The sequence below is a fragment of the Arachis stenosperma genome, chromosome 9 (genome assembly GCF_014773155.1).
Source record: "Arachis stenosperma cultivar V10309 chromosome 9, arast.V10309.gnm1.PFL2, whole genome shotgun sequence".
Classification (NCBI taxonomy): Eukaryota; Viridiplantae; Streptophyta; class Magnoliopsida; order Fabales; family Fabaceae; genus Arachis; species Arachis stenosperma.
This window is the reverse complement of record NC_080385.1, coordinates 132,109,275-132,132,747: the sequence shown is the minus strand read 5'-3', so window position 1 is coordinate 132,132,747 and position 23,473 is coordinate 132,109,275. Positions and strand designations below refer to the sequence as shown.

General features: G+C 40.1%; 2 non-coding genes across 2 annotated transcripts; both read left to right on the top strand.

The window, feature by feature from the left end:
- Nucleotides 1-3,456: 3,456 nt before the first annotated feature.
- Nucleotides 3,457-3,560, top strand: LOC130953764 (small nucleolar RNA R71). Its single transcript, XR_009075925.1, has one exon. It is a non-coding gene; the product is annotated as a small nucleolar RNA R71 (small nucleolar RNA).
- Nucleotides 3,561-11,782: 8,222 nt separating this feature from the next.
- Nucleotides 11,783-11,890, top strand: LOC130952544 (small nucleolar RNA R71). Its single transcript, XR_009074723.1, has one exon. It is a non-coding gene; the product is annotated as a small nucleolar RNA R71 (small nucleolar RNA).
- The last annotated feature ends 11,583 nt before the right edge of the window (nt 11,891-23,473 follow it).

The window sequence follows — 23,473 nt, the reverse complement described above, 5'->3', positions numbered from 1 at the left end:
CTCAGGGATCTCATGATGAGAGGGATCTCTTGTTTGCTCTATCCTTTTCTTGGTGATGGGCTTGTCCTCATCAATGGGGGTGTCTCCTTCTATGTCAACTCCAACTGAATAACAGAGGTGACAAATGAGATGAGGAAAGGCTAGCCTTGCCAAGGTGGAAGACTTGTCCGCCACTTTATAGAGTTCTTGGGCTATAACCTCATGAACTTCCACTTCTTCTCCAATCATGATGCTATGAATCATGATGGCCCGGTCTAGAGTAACTTCGGACCGGTTGCTAGTGGGAATGATTGAGCGTTGGATAAACTCCAACCATCCTCTAGCCACGGGCTTGAGGTCATGCCTTCTCAATTGAACCGGCTTGCCTCTTGAATCTCTCTTCCATTGTGCGCCCTCTTCACATATGACTGTGAGGACTTGGTCCAACCTTTGATCAAAGTTGACCCTTCTAGTGTAAGGATGTTCATCTCCTTGCATCATGGGCAAGTTGAATGCTAACCTTACATTTTCCGGACTAAAATCCAAGTATTTTCCCCGAACCATAGTATGATAATTCTTTGGATCCGGGTTCACACTTTGATCATGGTTCTTGGTGATCCATGCATTGGCATAGAACTCTTGAACCATCAAGATTCCGACTTGTTGAATGGGGTTGGTAAGCACTTCCCAACCTCTTCTTCGGATCTCATGGCGGATCTCCGGATATTCACCCTTTTTGAGTGAAAAGGGGACCTCGGGGATCACCTTCTTCAAGGCCACAACTTCATAGAAGTGGTCTTGATGCACCCTTGAGATGAATCTATCCATCTTCCATGACTCGGAGGTAGAAGCTTTTGCCTTCCCTTTCCTCTTTCTAGAGGTTTCTCCGGCCTTGGATGCCATAAATGGTTATGGACAAACAAAAAAGCAACGCTTTTACCACACCAAACTTAAAAGGTTTGCTCGTCCTCGAGCAAAAGAAGAAAGAAGAGAGTAGAAGAAGAAGAAATGAGGAAGAAGAAGATGGCTTATGTATTCGGCCAAGGAGGGGGGAAGTGGTGTTTAGGTTGTGTGAAAATGAAGGAGGGAAGAAGGGTATTTATAGGAGAGAGGGGATATGGGGTTCGGCCATTATGGGTGGGTTTGGGAGGGAAAGTGGTTTGAATTTAAAGGGTAAGGTTGGTGGGGTTTTATGAAGGATGGATGTGAGTGGTGAAGAGAAAGATGGGATTTGATAGGTGAAGGGGTTTTGGGGAAGAGGTGTTGAGGTGATTGGTGAATGGGGGAAGAAGAGAGAGAGTGGTGGTGGGGTAGGTGGGGATCCTGTGGGGTCCACAGATCCTGTGGTGTCAAGGAAAAGTCATCCCTGCACCAAATGTTACTCAAAATCACGTTTTGAGCCATTTCTGGCGTTAAACGCCGGGCTGGTGCCCATTCCTGGCGTTTAACGCCAGGTTCTTGCCCTTTTCTGGCGTTTAACGCCAGTCTGGTGCCCCTTTCTGGCGTTAAACGCCCAGAATGGTGCCAGACTGGGCGTTAAACGCCCAACTGCTAGCCTCACTGGCGTTTAAACGCCAGTGAGTTCTTCCTCCAGGGTGTGCTGTTTTTCTTCCTGTTTTTCATTCTGTTTTTGCTTTTTCAATGGATTTTGTGACTTCTTATGATCATCAACCTACAAAAAACATAAAATAACAAAAGAAAATAGATAAAATATAATCATTGGGTTGCCTCCCAACAAGCGCTTCTTTAATGTCAGTAGCTTGACAGAGGGCTCTCATGGAGCCTCACAGATACTCAGAGCAATGTTGGAACCTCCCAACACCAAACTTAGAGTTTGAATGTGGGGGTTCAACACCAAACTTAGAGTTTGGTTGTGGCCTCCCAACACCAAACTTAGAGTTTGACTGTGGGGGCTCTGTTTGACTCTGATTTGAGAGAAGCTCTTCATGCTTCTTCTCCATGGTGACAGAGGGATATCCTTGAGCCTTAAACACATAGGATTTTTCATTCACTTGAATGATTAGTTCACCTCCATCAACATCAATCACAGCCTTTGCTGTGGCTAGGAAGGGTCTGCCAAGGATGATGGATTCATCCATGCACTTCCCAGTCTCTAGGACTATGAAATCAGTAGGGATGTAATGGTCTTCAACTTTTACCAAAACATTCTCTACAAGTCCATGAGCTTGTTTTCTTGAGTTGTCTGCCATCTCTAGTGAGATTCTTGCAGCTTGCACCTCAAAGATCCCTAGCTTCTCCATTACAGAGAGAGGCATGAGGTTTACACTTGACCCTAAGTCACACAGAGCCTTCTTGAAGGTCATGGTGCCTATGGTACAAGGTATGGAAAACTTCCCAGGATCTTGTCTCTTTTGAGGTAATTTCTGCCTAGACAAGTCATCCAGTTCTTTGGTGAGCAAAGGAGGTTCAGTCTCCCAAGTCTCATTTCCAAATAACTTGTCATTTAGCTTCATGATTGCTCCAAGGTATTTAGCAACTTGCTCTTCAGTGACATACTCATCCTCTTCAGAGGAGGAATACTCATCAGAGCTCATGAATGGCAGAAGTAAGTCCAATGGAATCTCTATGGTCTCATTTTGAGCCTTAGATTCCCATGGTTCCTCATTAGGGAACTCATTGGAGGCTAGTGCACGCCCATTGAGGCCTTCCTCAGTGGCGTCCACTTCCTCTCTTTCCTCTCCATATTCGGCCATGGTTATGGCTTTGCACTCTCCTTTTGGATTTTCTTCTGTATTACTTGGGAGAGTATTAGGAGGGAGTTCAGTAATTTTCTTGCTCAGCTGTCCCACTTGTGCCTCCAAATTCTTAATGGAGGACCTTGTTTCAGTCATGAAACTTTGAGTGGTTTTGATTAGATCAGAGACCATGGTTGCTAAGTCAGAGGGGTACTGCTTAGAATTCTCTGTCTGTTGCTGAGAAGATGATGGATAAGGCTTGCCATTGCTAAACCTGTTTCTTCCACCATTGTTGTTGTTGAAACCTTGTTGAGGTCTCTCTTGATTCTTCCATGAGAAATTTGGGTGATTTCTCCATGAAGAATTATAGGTGTTCCCATAGGGTTCTCCTAGGTAATTCACCTCTTCCATTGAAGGGTTCTCAGGATCATAAGCTTCTTCTTCAGATGAAGCATCCTTAGTACTGCTTGGTGCATTTTGCATTCCAGACAGACTTTGAGAAATCAAATTGACTTGTTGAGTCAATATCTTGTTCTGAGCCAAAATGGCATTCAGAGTATCAATCTCAAGAACTCCTTTCTTCTGACTTGTCCCATTGTTCACAGGATTTCTTTCAGAAGTGTACATGAATTGGTTATTTGCAACCATTTCAATGAGCTCTTGAGCTTCTGTAGGCGTCTTCTTCAGATGAAGAGATCCTCCAGCAGAGCTATCTAAAGACATCTTGGATAGTTCAGAGAGACCATCATAGAAAATACCTATGATGCTCCATTCAGAAAGCATGTCAGATGGACATTTTCTGATTAATTGTTTGTATCTTTCCCAAGCTTCATAGAGGGATTCACCATCCTTCTGTCTGAAGGTTTGGACTTCCACTCTAAGCTTACTCAATTTTTGAGGTGGAAAGAACTTTGCCAAGAAGGCATTGACTAGCTTTTCCCAAGAGTCCAGGCTTTCTTTAGGTTGAGAGTCCAACCATATTCTAGCTCTGTCTCTTACAGCAAAAGGGAATAGCATCAGTCTGTAGACCTCAGGATCAACCCCATTAGTCTTGACTGTGTCACAGATTTGCAAGAATTCAGCTAAAAACTGATGAGGATCTTCCAATGAAAGTCCATGGAACTTGCAATTCTGTTGCATTAGAGAAACTAATTGAGGCTTAAGCTCAAAGTTGTTTGCTCCAATGGCAGGGATAGAGATGCTTCTCCCATAGAAGTCGGGAGTAGGTGCAGTAAAGTCACCCAGCACCTTCCTTGCATTGTTGGTATTGTTGTTGTTTTTGGCTGCCATGGGTTCTTCTTCTTTGAAGAATTCGGTTAGGTCCTCTACAGAGAGTTGTGCCTTAGCTTCTCTTAGCTTTCGCTTCAAGGTCCTTTCAGGTTCAGGGTCAGCTTCAACAAGAATGCCTTTGTCTTTGTTCCTGCTCATATGAAAGAGAAGAGAACAAGAAAATGTGGAATCCTCTATGTCACAGTTATAGAGATTCCTTGAAGTGTCAGAGGAACAGAAAAATAGAAAGAAGAGGTAGAAGAATTCGAACTTGATTAGATAGAGTTCGAATTGTGCATTAAGAAGGAGTAGTACTCCATAAATAGAAGGATGTGGGAGGAAGGGAAGAGAATTTTCGAAAATTAAAAAAAGATGTCAAAAACATTTTGAAAAATTGATTGATAATTTTCGAAAATTCAAAGTGGAAAAGAAATCAAGTGATTTTTGAAAAAGATTTTGAAATTAGAAGTTAAAAAGATTTGATTGAAAACTTATTTTGAAAAAGATGTGATTAAAAAGATATGATTGGTTTTAAAAAGATGTGATTGAGAAGATATGATTTGAAAAACATTAAAAAAAAGATTTGATTTTAAAATTAATGACTTGCTTGACAAGAAAAGATATGATTCAAAAATTAAACCTTCCTCAACAGAAAAGGCAACATACTTGAAATTTTGAATCAAATCATTAATTGTTAGTAAGTATCTTTGAAAAAGGAAAGAAATTGATTTTGAAAGCATTTGATTGAAAAGATATGATTTGAAAAAGATTTGATTTTGAAAAACTTTGGAAACTTGAAAAAAAATTGATTTGAAAACAAAATCTTCCCCCTTGTGCCATCCTGGCGTTAAACGCCCAGAATGGTATCCATTCTGGCGTTTAACGCCCAAAATGCTACCTTTTTGGGCGTTAAACGCCCAACCAGGTACCCTGGCTGGCGTTTAAACGCCAGTCTGTCTTCTTCACTGGGCATTTTTGAATGCTCAGCTTTTTCTGTGTGATTCCTCTGCAGTATGTTCTGAATCTTCAATTCTCTGTATTATTGACTTGAAAAGACACAAATTAAAAATATTTTTGGATTTTATGATTTTGTGAAATTTTTTTTTTGTGCTTTTTTCGAAAATTATATAAAAAGAAAAATAAAGGTTTCAGAATTCTCAAATTGGATTCCAGGAATCATTGCAATGCTAGTCTAAGACTCCGGTCCAGGAATTAGACATGGCTTCACAGCCAGCCAAGCTTTCAAAGAAAGCTTCGGTCCAAAACACTAGACATGGCCAATGGCCAGCCAAGCCTTAGCAGATCATCGCTCCAGTAGCAAGATTGATAGAGATCAACAAGCTATTGTGATGATTAGTTGAAACCTCGGTCCAATAAGATTAGACATGGCTTTTCAGCCAGCCAGATTTCAACAGATCATCATGAAACACTAGAATTCATTTTTAAGAACTCTGAAAAAAAATACCTAATCTAAGCAACAAGATGAACCGTCAGTTGTCCATACACAAACAATCCCCGGCAACGGCGCCAAAAACTTGGTGCACGAAATTGTGATCACTACAACTTCGCACAACTAACCAGCAAGTGCACTGGGTCGTCCAAGTAATACCTTACGTGAGTAAGGGTCGATCCCACGGAGATTGTTGGTATGAAGCAAGCTATGGTCACCTTGTAAATCTCAGTCAGGCAGACTCAATTGGGTATAGTGATAAACGAATAAAGCATAAAGATAAAGATAGAGATACTTATGTATATCATTAATGAGAGCTTCAGATAAACGTATGAAGATGCCTTCCCTTCCGTCTCTCTGCTTTCCTACAGTCTTCATCCAATCCTTCTTACTCCTTTCCATGGCAAGCTCATGTAGGGTTTCACCGTTGTCAGTGGCTACCTCCCATCCTCTCAGTGAAAATGTTCCCATGCTCTGTCACAGCATATGGCTAATCAGCTGTCGGTTCTCGGTCAGGCCGGAATAAAATCCATCGATCCTTTTGCGTCTGTCACTAACGCCCCGCCTGCTAGGAGTTTGAAGCACGTCACAGTCATTCAATCATTGAATCCTACTCAGAATACCACAGACAAGGTTAGACCTTCCGGATTCTCTTGAATGCCGCCATCAGTTCTCGCCTATACCACGAAGACTCTTATCTCACGGAATGGCTGGCTCGTTTGTCAGGCGAGCACTCGGTTGTCAGGCGATCAACCATGCATCGTGTTATCAGGAATCCAAGAGATATTCACTAGAGCTTTGATTGCTTGTAGAACAAGAGTGGTTGTCAGTCACTTTGTTCATGAGTGAGAATGATGATGAGTGTCACGGATCATCACCTTCATCAAGTTGAAGAACAAGTGATATCTTGGACAAAGAACAAGCGGAATTGAATAGAAGAACAATAGTAATTGCATTAATACTCGAGGTACAGCAGAGCTCCACACCTTAATCTATGGTGTGTAGAGACTCCACCGTTGAAAATACATAAGAGCAAGGTCTAGGCATGGCCGTGAGGCCAGCCTCCCAAAGTGATCAAAAGATCTAAAGAAAAAGGTTCCAAAGATCAGAAGATGAAAATACAATAGTAAAAGGTCCTACTTATAGAAAACTAGTAGCCTAGGGTGTACAGAGATGAGTAAATGACATAAAAATCCACTTCCGGGCCCACTTGGTGTGTGCTTGGGCTGAGCAATGAAGCATTTTTCGTGTAGAGACTCCTCTTGGAGTTAAACGCCAGCTTTGGTGCCAGTTTGGGCGTTTAACTCCCATTTTGGTGCCAGTTCCAGCGTTTAACGCTGGAATTTCTTGAGGTGACTTTGAACGCCGGTTTGGGCCATCAAATCTTGGGCAAAGTATGGACTATCATATATTGCTGAAAAGCCCAGGATGTCTACTTTCCAACGCCGTTAAGAGCGCGCCAATTGGGCTTCTGTAGCTCCAGAAAATCCACTTCGAGTGCAAGAAGGTCAGAATCCAACAGCATCTGCAGTCCTTTTGAGTCTCTGGATCAGATTTTTGCTCAGATCCCTCAATTTCAGCCAGAAAATACCTGAAATCACAGAAAAACACACAAACTCATAGTAAAGTCCAGAAAAGTGAATTTTAATTAAAAACTAATAAAAATATACTAAAAACTAACTAGATCATACTAAAAACATACTAAAAACAATGCCAAAAAGCGTATAAATTATCCGCTCATCAGGTTTCACCGACGTTAATGGCTACCTCCAGTCTTCAGTGAAAATGGTCCAAATGCACTGTCACCACACGGCTAATCATCTGTCGGTTCTCGATCATGTTGGAATAGAATCCAGTGATCCTTTTGCGTCTGTCACTACGCCCAACACTCCCGAGTTTGAAGCTCGTCACAGTCATTCCTTCCCAGATCCTACTCGGAATACCACAGAAATGGTTTAGACTTTTCGGATCTCAGGAATGGCCGCCAATAATTCTAGCTTATACCACGAAGACTCCGATCTTTCGGAATAGAGGCTAAGAGATACGCGCTCGGTCTAAAGTAGAACGGAAGTGGTTGTCAGGCATGCGTTCATATGTGAGAATGATGATGAGTATCACAGATCATCACATTCATCATGTTGAAGTGCAGCGAATATCTTATAATAAGAATAAGCTGAATTGAATAGAAAATAGTAGTAATTGCATTAATACTCGAGGAATAGCAGAGCTCCACACCTTAATCTATGGTGTGTAGAAACTCCACCGTTGAAAATACATAAGTGATGAAGGTAGGCATGGCCGTGAGGCCAGCCCCCAATGTCTAAGGAAAACATTCCAAAGATGTCAAATTCCAAAGATGAAAATACAATAGTAAAAGGTTCTATTTATAATGAAACTAGCTACTAGGGTTTACAGAAATAGGTAAATGATGCAGAAATCCATTTCCGGGCCCACTTGGTGTGTGCTTGGACTGAACATTGAGCTTTACACGTGTAGAGACCTCTCTTGGAGTTAAACGCCAGCTTTGGTGCCAGTTTGGGCGTTTAACTCCAACTTTTATGACAGTTCTGGCGTTTTGACTTCAGAATACGGCAGAGAAGGGGCGTTTGAACGCCGGTTTGCATCGTCAAAACTCGAGCAAAGTATGGACTATTATATATTGCTGAAAAGCCCTGGATGTCTACCTTCCAACGCAATTCAAAGCGGGCCATTTGGAGTTCTGTAGCTCTAGAAAATATACCTCGAGTGCAGGGAGGTCAGAATCCAACAGCATCAGCAGTCCTTTGTTAGCCTCTGAATTAGATTTTTGCTCAAGTCCCTCAATTTCAGCCAGAAAATACCTGAAATCACAGAAAAACGCACAAACTCATAGTAAAGTCCAGAAATGTGAATTTAACATAAAAACTAATAAAAACATCCCAAAAAGTAGCTAGATCCTACTAAAAACTACCTAAAAATAATGCCAAAAAGCGTATAAATTATCCGCTCATCACAACACCAAACTTAAATTGTTGCTTGTCCCCAAGCAACTGAAAACAAAATAGGATAAAAAGAATAGAATATACAATGAATCCCACAGTATCAATGAAACTTAGTCCTAATTAGATGAGCGGGGCTTGTAGCTTTTTGCTTCTGAACAGTTTTGGCATCTCACTTTCTCCCTTGAAATTCAGAATGATTGGCATCTATTGGAACTTAAAATTTTAGATAGTGTTATTGATTCTCCTAGTTCAGTACGTTGATTCTTGAACACAGCTACTTTATGCGTCTTGGTCGTGACCCTAAGCACTTTGTTTTCCAGTATTACCATCGAATACATAAATGCCACAGACACATAACTGGGTGAACCATTTCAGATTGTCACTCAGCTTTGCTAAAGTCCCCAGTTAGAGGTGTCCAGAGTTTTTAAGCACACTCTTTTGCTTTGGATCACGACTTTAACCACTCAGTCTCAAGTTTTTCACTTGGACCTGCATGCCACAAGCACATGGTTAGGGACAGCTTGATTTAGCCGCTTAGGCCTGGATTTTATTTCCTTGGGCCCTCCTATCCATTAATGCTCAAAGCCTTGGATCCTTTTTTTTACCATTGCCTTTTGGTTTTAAGGGCTATTGGCTTTTTCTGCTTGCTTTTTTTCTTTTTTTTTCGCCATTTTCTTTTTTTCACTGCTTTTTCTTGCTTCAAGAATCAATTTCATGATTTTTCAGATTATCAATAACATTTCTCTTTGTTCATCATTCTTTCAAGAGCCAATAACTTTAACATTCATAAACAACAAGATAAAAAATATGCACTGTTCAAGCATTCATTCAGAGAACAAAAAGTATTGCCACCACATCAAAATAATTAAACTAGTTTCAACATAAAATTTGAAATCCAAGTACTTCTTGTTCTTTTGTAATTAAGCACATTTTTCTTTTAAGAGAGGTGAAGGATTCATGGAGTTATTCATAGCTTTAAGACATAGACACTAGACACTAATGATCATTTAGTGAAGACACAAACATAGATAGAACATACAGCATAAAAATCGAAAACAAAAAAATAAATAGACAAGGAAATTAAGGAATGAGTCCACCTTAGTGAGGTGGCGTCTTCCTCTTGAAGATCCAATGGTGCTCTTGAGCTCCTCTATGTCTCTTCCTTGCCTTTGTTGCTCCATCCCTAGTGATTTTGGTGCTCCTATTCTTAGTTGCTCCCAATAGTTGTGTGGAGAAAAATGTATCCCTTAAGGCATCTCAGGGATTTCTTGATGAGGAATTTCCTCATGCTCTTGTTGAGATCCATGAGTGGGCTCTCTTGATGTGCAGTCAAATGCTCTACTACTGAGCTATGGACCCTTAAGATGAATCTCTTCATCTTCCATGACTCGGAGGTAGAAGTTTTTGTTTTCCCTTTCCTCTTTCTAGAGGTTTCTCTGGCCTTAGGTGCCATAAATGATTATGGAAAAATACTTTTACCACACCAAACTTAAAATATTTGCTCGTCCTCGAGCAAAAGGATGAAAGAAAGATGTAGAAGAAGAAGAAAATGAAGGAGATGGAAGGTGTATGTGTTTCGGCCAAGGGGAGGGGAAGGTGTGTATGATGTGTGAAAATGAAGGAGTGGAGAGGGGTATTTATAGGAAAAGGGAAGGAGAGTGGCCGAAAGGTTTGGGTGGGGGTTTTTGGGGAAGAGTTAAGGAAGTTATTGGTGAAGGGTATTTGGGGAAGAGTGTTGTAAAAAGGTGTGAAGAGGATAGAGAGTGAGTTGAGGTTGGTGGGGATCCTGTGGGGTCCACAGATCCTGAGGGTCAAGGAATTCTTCATCCCTGCTCCAATTGGGCGTTCACAACGCCTTCTGGCGTTTAAACGCCAGTTTGCTGCCTTGTTCTGGCGTTTAAATGCCAGCTTTCCTTCCTGTTCTAGTGTCTAAACGCCAGTTTGTTGCCCTGTTTTGGCATTTAAACGCCAGTCTGGTGCTCTATTTTGGCGTTTAAATGCCCAAAAAGGTGCTAGATTGGGCGTTTAAACGCCCATTTTGCTACCCTTACTGGCGTCTAAACGCCAGTAAGTCCTTCCTCCAAGGTGTGCTGTTTTCAATGCTATTTTTTTCTTTATTTTTGTAATTGTCTTTGTGACTTCACATGATCATCAACCTAAAAGAAAACAAAATAATATAGATTAAAATAAAATAAAATTGGGTTGCCTCCCAATAAGCGCTTCTTTAATGTCAATAGCTTGACAGTGAGCTCTCATGAAGTCTCACAAATGTTCAGAGTATGGTTGAGATCTCTCAACACCAAACTTCGAGTTTGGCTGTGGCCTCCCAACATAAAACTTAGAGTTTGAATATAGGGGCTCTGTTTGACTCTGTATTGGGAGAAACTCTTCATGCTTACTCTCCATGGTTACAGATGGAGAACCTTGAGTCTTTACTACAAGGCATTCTTCATTCACATGAAGGATCAACTCTCCTCTGTCAACATCAATCACAGCTCTTGCTGTGGCTAGGAAGGGTCTTCCATGGATGATAGATTCATCCTCATCCCTCCTAGTGTCTAGGATTATGAAATCAGCAGGGAAGTAAAGGCCTTCAACCTTCACTAGCACGTACTCTACTAGTCCATAAGCCTTTTTCATAGATTTATCTGCCATCTCCAATGAGAATTTGGCAGCCTGTACCTTATAGATTCCCAGTTTCTCCATTACAGAGAGTGGCATCATGTTTATCCCTGACCCCAGGTCACACAGAGCTTTTTCAAAGGTCATGGTGCCTATGGTACAGGGTATTAAGAATTTCTCAGGATCCTGTTTCTTTGGAGGTAAATTTTGCTGAACCAATGTATTCAGTTCATTGGTGAGCAAGGGCGGCTCTTCCTTCCAAGTCTAATTACCAAACAGCTTGGCATTCAGCTTCATGATTGCTCCTAAATATTGGGCAACTTGCCCTTCAACAATGTCTTCATCCTCTTCAGAAGATGAATGAAATCAGAGCTCATGAATGGTAAAAGGAGATCCAAGGGAATCTCTATGGTCTCTGTATGAGCCTCAGATTCCATTTTCTCAGGATCATAAGCTTCTTCTTCAGAAGGTGCTTCTTTAGTACTATTTTACAATCCATTCAGACTCTGAGAGATTATATTGACTTGTTGGTTCAAAATTTTGTTCTGAGCCAGTATGGCATTCAGAGCATCAATTTTAAGAACTCCTCTCTTTTGAGGCGTCCCATTGTTCACAGGATTCCTCTCAGAGGTGTACATAAACTGGTTATTTACAACCATTTGAATGAGTTCCTGAGTTTCTGCAGGAGTTTTCAAATGAAGAGATCCTCCTGCAGAATGGTCCAATAACAGTTTTGACAACTCAGACAGACCATCATAGAATATACATATGATGCTCCATTCTGGAAGCATGTCAGTAGGACACCTTTTGATCAGTTGCTTATATCTTTCCCAAGCTTCATAGAGGGATTCACCTTCCTTCTGTCTGAAGGTTTGGATTTCCACTCTAAGCTTGCTAATCTTTTGAGGTGGAAAGAATTTGGCCAAGAAAACACTAACCAGCTTATCCCAAAAGTTCAAGCTTTCCTTAGGTTGTGAATCCAACCATGTTCTAGCTCTGTCTCTTACAGCAAAAGGGAAAAGTATAAGCTTGTAGACTTCAGGATCAACTCCATTGGTCTTAACAGTATCACATATCTGCAAGAGCTCAGTTAAGAACTGATAAGGGTCTTTTGATGGAAGTCCATGAAACTTGCAGTTCTGTTGCAGTAGAGAAACTAATTGAGGCTTTAGCTCAAAATTGTTTGCTCCTATGGCAGGGATTGAGATGCTTCTTCCATAGAAGTTGGAATTTGGTGTAGTAAAATCACCAAGCATCTTCCTTGCATTGTTGTTTGGTTCGGCCATAATTGTTTCTTTTGCTGCTTCCTTTTCAAAAATTTCAGTGAGGTCCTCTTCAGAGTTTTGTGCTTTAGCTGCTCTTGGCTTCCTTTTCAGAGTTCTTTCAGGTTCAGGATCAGCTTCAACAAGTATGCCTTTATCTTTGTTCCTACTCATATTAAAGAGAAGAAAACAAAGAAAATATAGAATCATCTATGTCACAGTATAGAGATTCCTTGAGGTGTCAGAGGAAAATAAGAATGGAAGGATGAGGTAGGTAAGAAAGAATTGGAACACTCAAAGAGAGATAGAGTTCGAATTGACAATGGAGGAGGAATCTTAGTGTTTAAATAGAAAAGGATGAGAGAGGGGAAGAAATTTTCAAAAATTAAAATTTTTTTAAAAAGAATTAAGTTTTAAATGAAATTTTGAAAAATTGGAAGTGGTTTTCGAAAATTTGAAGTGAAAAAGGTAGTTAAGTGGTTTTGAAAAAGATAAGAAATAAATTTGAAAAAGATAAGAAGTTAGAAAAAGATTTTTGAAATTAGAATTTTAAAAAGATATGATTTGAAAAAGATATGATTTTGAAGATATAATTGGAAAGATAAAAATTAAAAAATTTTGATTTTTAAAATTAATAACTTGATTAGCAAGAAACTAAAAGATATGATTCTAAATTTCAAATTTTGAACCTTTCTTAATAAGAAAGTAACAAACTTGAAACTTTTGAATCAAGATTTTTGAAAATTTTGAAAAAGATTTGATTTTTAAAAAAAGATATGTTTGAAAAGATATGATTTTGAAAAAGATATGATTGAAAATATTTGATTTGAAAAAGATTTGAATTTGAAAAAATTATGAAGATTTGAAAAAGATTTGATTTGAAAACAAAATTCCTCCCCTAGTGTCATCCTGGCATTAAACGCCCAGGAGCTGCATGTTTTGGGCGTTTAACGCCCAATTGCTGCATGGTTTGGGCATTTAAACACCCAGCCAAGTACCCTGGCTAGCGTTTAAATGCTAATTTTCATTCTTCACTGGGCGTTTTGAACGCCCAGCATTTTCTCTATAATTCCTCTACTTTATGTTCTTGGATCTTTATTTTGCTAAATCCTTTATTCAAGAAGATATGTTTTCAATTCTGAAAAACAACAAAATGAGTCAAAACATATAATTCTTGGATCAAAACACAAGACATATGCAAGAACATTATGAACGTCAAGATGAGCACCAAGAACAATCTTGAAGATCAAGATGAACATCAAGAACTCAGTTTTCTTAATGAAAGAAAACATGGAGGACACCAAACTTAGAACTTTCTCATGTTTGGGCCATATGAATGCAAGAATGCATATGTAGAACATCATGTAGTGCAATTCAATAAATCATGAAGATCAAACAAGGCAATTCATCAAGAACAACTTGAAGATCATCAAGAACACAATGTATATGTTTCGAAAATTGCAAGACAATTAAAATCATGCAATTGACACCAAACTTAAAAGTTGGCCTTAGGTTCAAACAAGAACCATGAAATATTTTTTGAGTTTTTATGATTTTATGAATTTTTTTGGGTTTTTCGAAAATTAATTGTGGAAAAACGAAAAAAAGAAGAAAATTTTTGAAAGATTTTTGAAAACTTTTTGAAAATAAAATAAAGGAAAATTACCTAATCTGAGCAACAAGATGAACCGTCAGTTGTCCAAACTCAAACAATCCCCGGCAACGGCGCCAAAAACTTGGTGCACGAAATTGTGATCATCAACAATGGCGCCAAAGACTTGGAACTCTCAAACGTGAATCACACTTTGTCACAACTTCACACAACTAACCAGCAAGTGCACTGGATCGTCCATGTAATAAACCTTACGTGAGTAAGGGTCGATCCCACAGAGATTGTCGGCTTGAAGCAAGCTATGGTCACCTTGTAGATCTCAGTCAGGAAGATTCAAATGGGTGATAGAGTTTTAATAATTAAAAAGATAAATAAAACATAAAGTAAAGATAGAGATACTTAAGTGCATAGAGATGCTTTGCTCCTGTTGAATTTCTGCTTTCTTACTACCTTCATCCAATCCTTCATACTCCTTTCCATGGCAAGCTGTATGTTTGGGTTTCATCGGCGTCAATGGCTACCTCCCGTCCTCAGTAAAAATGGTCCAAATGTGCTGTCACCGCACGGTTAATCATCTGTCAGTTCTCGATCATGTTAGAATAGAATCCAGTGATTCTTTTACGTCTGTCACTACACCCAACACTCGCGAGTTTGAAGCTCGTCACAGTCATCCCTTCCCAGATCCTACTCGGAATACCACAGACAAGGTTTAGACTTTCCGGATCTTAGGAATGGTCGCCAATAATTCTACCTTATACCACGAAGACTCCGATCTTTCGGAATGGAGGTTAAGAGATACGCGCTCGGTCTAAGGTAGAACGGAAGTGGTTGTCAGGCACGCGTTCATAGGTGAGAATGATGATGAATTTCACGGATCATCACATTCATCATGTTGAAGTACAGCGAATATCTTAGAATAAGAATAAGCTGAACTGAATAGAAAATAGTAGTAATTGTATTAATACTCGAGGAACAGCAGAGCTCCACATCTTAATCTATGGTGTGTAGAAACTCCACCGTTGAAAATAAATAAGTGATGAAGGTAGGCATGGTCGTGAGGCCAGCCCCCAATGTTTATGGAAAACGTTCCAAAGATATCAAATTCCAAAGATGAAAATACAATAGTAAAAGGTCCTATTTATAATGAAACTAGCTACTAGGGTTTACAGAAATAGGTAAATAATGCATAAATCCACTTTTGGGCCCACTTGGTGTGTGATTGGACTGAGCATTGAGCTTTACACGTGTAGAGACCTTTCTTGGAGTTAAGCCTCAGCTTTGGTGCCAGTTTGGGCATTTAACTCGAACTTTTATGCCAGTTCTGGCGTTTTGACTTCAGAATACGGCAGAGAAGGGGCGTTTAAACGCCGGTTTGTGTCATCAAAACTCAAGCAAAGCATGGAATATTATATATTGATGGAAAGCCCTGGATGTCTACTTTCCAACGCAATTGAAAACGCGTCATTTGGAGTTCTGTAGCTCCAGAAAATCCACCTCGAGTGCAGGGAGGTCAGAATCCAACAGCATCAGTAGTCCTTTGTCAGCCTCTGAATCAAATTTTTGCTCACGTCCCTCAATTTCAGCTAGAAAATACCTGAAATCACAGAAAAATACACAAACTCATAGTAAAGTCCAGAAATATAAATTTTGCTTAAAAACTAATAAAAACATCCCAAAAAGTAGCTAGATCCTACTAAAAACTACCTAAAAACAATGCCAAAAAGCGTATAAATTATCCGCTCATCATGAGTCTCGTGCGAGCACCGACGCGTACACATGATCACACGTATGCGTCGATGGCATTTTCTATTCACGCATACGCGTCATGTTATGCGTACGCGTCGCCATGCGACTTCACTTTCCACGGGTGCGCGTCTGATGCACGTGCACGTCTGATGCGCGTGCGTGTCGATGAGTGCATCCCAACGTTAATGGCCATGTTAGCACCACTAATGTGGACCGTTAACATGGGAGAAGGATGAATAGTAGCGTTAATGGCAAAGTTAACACCAATAATGCTATCAAAAGTTAGACAAGGCTGAGTTAGTGGTCACGTTAGTACTACTAACGTTGGGTTAACGTAGCTCAAGAGGGTTGGGACGTTAGTGACAAAGTTAGCGTCAATAATGTCTTCAAACCAGAATATACAATTAATGTTAAACCCACTAACGTCTTGACGAACGACAATCATACCTGACTTAACTTCCTTCAGCAAGCTGAGCTAAGCCCACTAAGACTGTAATTGCTTCAACTAAAGATCAAAGGCCCAGATCCAAGACTTGCAGAGCCAACTGATGATCAGAGAAGTAGTATATATAGGGTGTTCTGGGGTTATCTGAAATTGTAGGTCGATCTCGGACGAGATCTTCTGTACTGATCAGAGATGGCGGGTCTGGCTTGTGTGTGGCGGCCGAAGCTGTTACGTCCGACTTGTTGGACTGGCAATGTTGCTGATCCTTTGTCACCGAAGGGTGGTGGTACCTACAAAGGACTCCGATGCTTAAGTTAGCAAGGGTATTGAACAGGTTTTTAGTAGAATCAGAGTATGAGTTATACCTGGGTGCTCCAGTGTATTTATAATGATGAGGAGTGACCTTTCTGGAGATAAGATAGTTATCTTATCTTATCTTATCTTATCTTATCTTCAGGTGAAGTCATCTTATCTTTAAGGGTACCGCCCTTATCTCTATAGGCTTGGGCTGCCTTAGGATTTGGGTCGTGTTCCTCTGTTGGACACTTTTTGGGCTTTTTCTAGTGATTTGGCCGAGCTCTTGAAGAAGAGATCGGATAGTCCTGACCTGAAGAGGTCAGTTGACTTGTTGTCAAACAACCCGGGTCGGACAGTGATGAGCGGATAATTTATACGCTTTTTGGCAATGTTTTTAGTATGTTTTTAGTATGTTTTAGTTAGTTTTTATTATATTTTTATTATTTTTTAGTTAAAATTCACTTTTCTGGACTTTACTATGAGTTTGTGTGTTTTTCTGTGATTTCAGGTATTTTCTAGCTGAAATTGAGGGACCTGAGCAAAAATCTGATTCAGAAGCTGAAAAGGACTGCAGATGCTGTTGGATTCTGACCTCCATGCACTCGAAGTTGATTTTCTGGAGCTACAGAAGCCTAATTGGCGCGCTTTTAACTGCGTTGGAAAGTAGACATCTTGGGCTTTCCAGCAATGTATAATAGTCCATACTTTTCTCGAGATTTTATGGTCCAAACTGGCGTTCCAAATCAGCTCAAAACTGCCCGGCGTCAAACGCCGGAACTGGCACAAGAATGGGAGTTAAACACCCAAACTGGCACAAAAGCTGGCGTTTAACTCCAAAAAAAGTCTCTACACATGAAAGCTTCAATGCTCAGCCCAAGCACACACCAAGTGGGCCCGGAAAATGGATTTTTATGTCATTTACTCATTTCTGTAAACCCTAGGCTACTAGTTCTCTACAAATAGGACCTTTTGCTATTGTATTTTCATCTTTGGATTTTTAGATCTTTGGATCTTTGAATCTTTTGATCACGTTTTGGGGGTTGGCCTCACGGCCATGCCTAGACCTTGTTCTTATGTATTTTCAATGGTGGAGTTTCTACACACCATAGATTAAGGTGTGCAGCTCTGCTGTACCTCAAGTATTAATGCAATTACTATTGTTCTTCTATTCAATTCGGCTTATTCTTGTTCTAAGATATTCATTTGCACCCAAGAACATGATGAATGTGATGATTATGTGACGCTCATCATCATTCTCACTTATGAACGCGTGCCTGACAACCACTCCCGTTCTACAAGCAAACAAGGCTTGAATGTTTATCTCTTGGATTCCCTAATCAGAATCTTCGTGGTATAAGCTAGAATTGACGGCGGCATTCAAGAGAATCCGGAAGGTCTAAACCTTGTCTGTGGTATTCTGAGTAGGATTCAAGGATTGAATGACTGTGACGAGCTTCAAACTCTTGAAGGCTGGGCGTTAGTGACAGACGCAAAAGAATCAATGGATTCTATTCCAACCTGATTGAGAACCGACAGATGATTAGCCGTGCTGTGACAGAGCGCGTTGTACATTTTCACTGAGAGGACGGGACTGTAGCCACTGACAACGGTGATGCCCAACATACAGCTTGCCATGGAAAGGAGTAAGAAGGATTGGATGAAGACAGTAGGAAAGCAGAGAGACGGAAGGGACAAAGCATCTCCATACGCTTATCTGAAATTCTCACCAATGAATTACATAAGTATCTCTATCTTTATTCTATGCGTTATTCATAAATAATCTATAACCATTTGAATCTGCCTGATTGAGATTTACAAGATGACCATAGCTTGCTTCATACCAACAATCTCCGTGGGATCGACCCTTACTCGCGTAAGGTTTATTACTTGGACGAGCCTGTGCACTTGCTGGTTAGTTGTGCGAAGTTGTGATAAAGAGTTGAGATTGCAATTGAGCGTACCATGTTGATGGCGCCATTGATGATCACAATTTTGTGCACCAAGTTTTTGGCGCCGTTGCCGGGGATTGTTTGAGTTTGGACAACTGACGGTTCATCTTGTTGCTTAGATTAGGTATTTTTCTTCAGAGCTCTTAAGAATGAATTCTAGTGTTTCAAGGTGATGTTCTTATCATCACCAAAGCTGATTGATTCTCATCAATTTAGCTCTTGAATACAATGTCCTGCTGAAGCTTGGCTAGCCATGTCTAATTCTTTTAGACTAAAGCTTTAGACTAACATTGCATGATTCCTGGAATTCTCATTAAGAATTTTGATATCTTTATTTTCTTTTCCACTTAATTTTCGAAAAAAAAACAAAAAAAATTACAAAATCATAAAAACCAAAAATATTGTATGTTTCTTGTTGAGTCTAGTGTCTCATTTTAAGTTTGGTGTCAATTGCATGTTTCTGTTCTTCTTGCATTTTTCGAATTCATTCATGTGTCTTCATTAATCTTCAAGTTGTTCTTGATGATTTCCTTGTTCTGACCTTTAAATTCTCTTGTCTTGTGTGTTTTGTTGTTTCTCATATGCATTCTCATTTGTTAGTGTCAATAGTATACAAACTTCTAAGTTTGGTGTCTTGCATGCATTGTTTATTTGATCTTAGTTGCATTTTGATTATTCCTCATTATTAAAAATCCAAAAAAAATTTAATTTGTATCTTTTCAAGTCAATAATACAGAGAATTGAAGATTCAGAACATACAGCAGAGGAATTACACAGAAAAGGCTGGGCGTTCAAAACGCCCAGTGAAGAAGGAAAATTGGCGTTTAAACGCCAGCCAAGGTGCCTGGCTGGGCGTTTAACGCCCAAAAGGGTAGTGTTTTGGGCGTTAAACGCCAGAATGGATACCATTCTGGGTGTTTAACGCCAGGATGGCACAAGAGGGAAGATTTTGTTTTTAACTCAAATTTTTTTCAAGTTTTCAAAATTTTTCAAAATCAAATCTTTTTCAAATCATATCTTTTCAATCATAATCAATTTCTTTCTTTTTCAAAAATACTTGCTATCAATTAATGATTTGATTCAACATTTCAAGTATGTTGCATTTTCTGTTGAGAAAGGTTTAATGTTTGAATCATATCTTTCCTTGTTAGCCAAGTCATTAATTTTCAAAATCAAATCTTTTTAAATTGTTTTTCAAATCATATCTTCTCAATCACATCTTTTTAAAACCATAACTTTTCAATCATATCTTCTTAATCACATCTTTTTCAAAATAGTTTTCAATCATATCTTTTTATTTCTAATTTCAAAATCTTTTTCAAAAATCACTTGATTTCTTTTCCACTCTTAGTTTTCGAAAATCAATTAGTATTTTTCAAAATGTTTTTAAAAATATTTTTGATTTATTTTCGAAAATTTCTTCCCCTCTTCTCACATCCTTCTATTTATGGACTAACACTCCTCCTCAATGCACAATTCGAACTCTATCTCTCTTCATAAGTTCGAATTCTTCTACCTCTTCCTTCTATTTTTCTTTTCCTCTGACACCTCAAGGAATCTCTATACTGTGACATAGAGGATTCTATATTTTCTTGTTCTCTTCTCTTTCATATGAGCAGGAGCAAAGACAAAAGCATTCTTGTTGAGGCTGACCCTGAACCTGAAAGGACCTTAAAGCGAAAGCTAAGAGAAGCTAAGGCACAACTCTCTGTAGAGGACCTAACAGAAATCTTCAAAGAAGAAGAACCCATGGCAGCCGAAAACAACAACAATGCCAACAATGCAAGGAAGGTGCTGGGTGACTTTACTGCACCTACTCCCGACTTCTATGGGAGAAGCATCTCTATCCCTGCCATTGGAGCAAACAACTTTGAGCTTAAGCCTTAATTAGTTTCTCTAATGCAACAGAATTGCAAGTTCCATGGACTCCCATTGGAAGATCCTCATCAGTTTTTAGCTGAATTCTTACAAATCTGTGACACTGTCAAGACCAATGGGGTTGACCCTGAGGTCTACAGACTTATGCTATTCCCTTTTGCTGTAAGAGGCAGAGCTAGGATATGGTTGGACTCACAACCTAAAGAAAGCCTGAACTCTTGGGAAAAGCTAGTCAATGCCTTCTTGGCAAAGTTCTTTCCACCTCAAAAATTGAGTAAGCTTAAAGTGGAAGTCCAAACCTTCAGACAAAAGGAAGGTGAATCCCTCTATGAAGCTTGGGAAAGATACAAACAATTAATCAGAAAGTGTCCCTCTGACATGCTTTCTGAATGGAGCATCATAGGTATTTTCTATGATGGTCTATCTGAACTGTCCAAGATGTCATTGTATAGCTCTGCTGGAGGATCTCTTCATCTAAAGAAGATGCCTGCAGAAGCTCAAGAGCTCATTGAAATGGTTGCAAATAACCAATTCATGTACACTTTTGAAAGGAATCCTGTGAACAATGGGACGAATCAGAAGAAAGGAGTTCTTGAGATTGATACTCTGAATGCCATATTAGCTCATAACAAAATATTGACTCAGCAAGTCAATTTGATTTCTCAAAGTCTGTCTGGAATGCAAAATGCACCAGGCAATACTAAGGATGCTTCATCTGAAGAAGAAGCTTATGATCCTGAGAACCCTTCATTGGAAGAGGTGAATTACATAGGAGAATCCTATGGAAATACCTATAATTCTTCATGGAGAAATCATCCAAATCTCTCATGGAAGGATCAACAGAGACCTCAACAAGGTTTCAACAACAATAATGGTGGAAGAAACAGGTTTAGCAATGGCAAGCCTTTTCCATCATCTTCTCAGCAACAGACAGAGAATTCTAAGCAGAGCCACTTTGACTTAGCAACCATGGTCTCTGATCTAATCAAAACCACTCAAAGTTTCATGACTGAAACAAGGTCCTCCATTAGGAATTTGGAGGCACAAGTGGGACAGTTGAGTAAGAAAGTTACTGAACTCCCTCCTAGTACTCTTCCAAGCAATACAGAAGAAAATCCAAAAGGAGAGTGCAAGGTCATCAACATGGCCAAATTTGGAGAGAAGGAAAAGGCAGTGATCGCCACTGAGGAAGACCTCAATGGACGTCCACTGGCCTCCAATGAGTTCCCTAATGAGGAACCATGGGAATCTGAGGCTCATAATGAGACCATAGAGATTCCATTGGATTTACTTCTGCCATTCATGAGCTCTAATGAGTATTCTTCCTCTGAAGAGGATGAAGATATCACTGAAGAGCATGTTGCTAAGTACCTTGGAGCAATCATGAAGCTAAATGACAAGTTATTTGGTAATGAGACTTGGAAGGATGAACCCCCTTTGCTCACCAAAGAACTGGATGACTTGTCTAGGCAGAAATTACCTCAAAAGAGATAGGACCCTGGGAAGTTCTCAATACCTTGTGCCATAGGCACCATGACCTTCAAGAAGGCCTTGTGTGACCTAGGATCAAGTATAAACCTCATGCCTCTCTCTGTAATAGAGAAGCTAGGGATCTTTGAGGTACAAGCTGCAAGAATCTCACTAGAGATGGCAGACAATTCAAAGAAACAAGCTTATGGACTTGTAGAGGATGTTCTGGTAAAGATTGAAGACCATTACATCCCTGTTGATTTCATAGTCCTAGAGACTGGGAAGTGCATGGATGAATCCATCATCCTTGGCAGACCCTTCCTAGCCACAGCAAAGACTGTGATTGATGTTGACAGAGGTGAATTGATCATTCAAGTGAATGAAGAATCCTTTGTGTTTAAGGCTCAAGGATACCCCTTTGTAACCATGGAGAGGAAGCATGAAGAGCTTCTCTCAAAACAGAGCCAAACAGAGCCCCCACAGTCAAACTCTAAGTTTGGTGTTGGGAGGCCACAACCAACTTCTAAGTTTGGTGTTGAACCCTCACATTCAAACTCTAATTTTGGTGTTGGGAGGTTCCAACATTGCTCTGAGTATCTGTAAGGCTCCATGAGAGCCCACTGTCAAGCTACTGACATTAAAGAAGCGCTTGTTGGGAGGCAACCCAATGTTTTCTGTAGGGTGATGATCATGGGAAGTCACAAAATCAATTGAACAAGCAAAAATAGAATGAAAAATAGAAAGAAAAATAGCACACCCTGGAGGAAAGCCTTGCTGGCGTTTAAACGCCAGTAAGAGCAGCAAATGGGCGTTTAACGCCCAGTCTGGCACCATTCTGGGCGTTTAACGCCAGAAAGGGGCACCAACTGGCGTTAACGCCAGGAAAGGGCAGAACTGGTGTTAAATGCCAGAAATGGGCACCACCCGCGTTTAACGCCAGAATTGGCATAAAGAGCATTTTTGCTCACCACTTGGTGCAGGGAATTATCCTTGACACCTCAGGATCTGTGGACCCCACAGGATCCCCACCTACCCACCACTCTCTCTCTTCTTCACCCATTCACCAATCACCTCAACACCTCTTCCCCAAAAGCCCCTCACCTATCAAATCCCACTATTCTCTTTACCACTCACATCCATCCTTCATAAAATCCCACCTACCTCATCATTCAAATTCAAACCACTTTCCCTCCCAAACCCACCCATAATGGCCGAAACCTACCCCTCTCTCCACTCCTATATAAACCCATCTTCACTCCTTCATTTTCACACAACCTAAACACTACTTCTCCCTCTTGGCCGAACCACAAATCCTCCTCCATCTCCTCCATTTTTCTTCTTCTACTCTCTTCTTTTTTCTTTTACTCGAGGATGAGCAAACCTTCTAAGTTTGGCATGGTAAAAGCATTGCTTTTTGTTTTTCCATAACCATTTATGGCACCTAATGCCCGAGAAACCTCTAGAAAGAGGAAAGGGAAGGCAAAAGCTTCCACCTCCGAGTCATGGGAGATGGAGAGATTCATCTCAAGAGTGCATCAAGACCACTTCTATGAAGTTGTGGCCTTGAAGAAGGTGATCCCCGAGGTCCCTTTCAAACTCAAAAAGAGTGAATATCCGGAGATCCGACATGAGATCCGAAGAAGAGGTTGGGAAGTTCTTACCAACCCCATTCAACAAGTCAGAATCTTAATGGTTCAAGAGTTCTATGCCAATGCATGGATCACCAAGAACCATGATCAAAGTGTGAACCCGAATCCAAAGAATTGGCTTACAATGGTTTGGGAGAAATACTTAGATTTTAGTCCGAAAAATGTAAG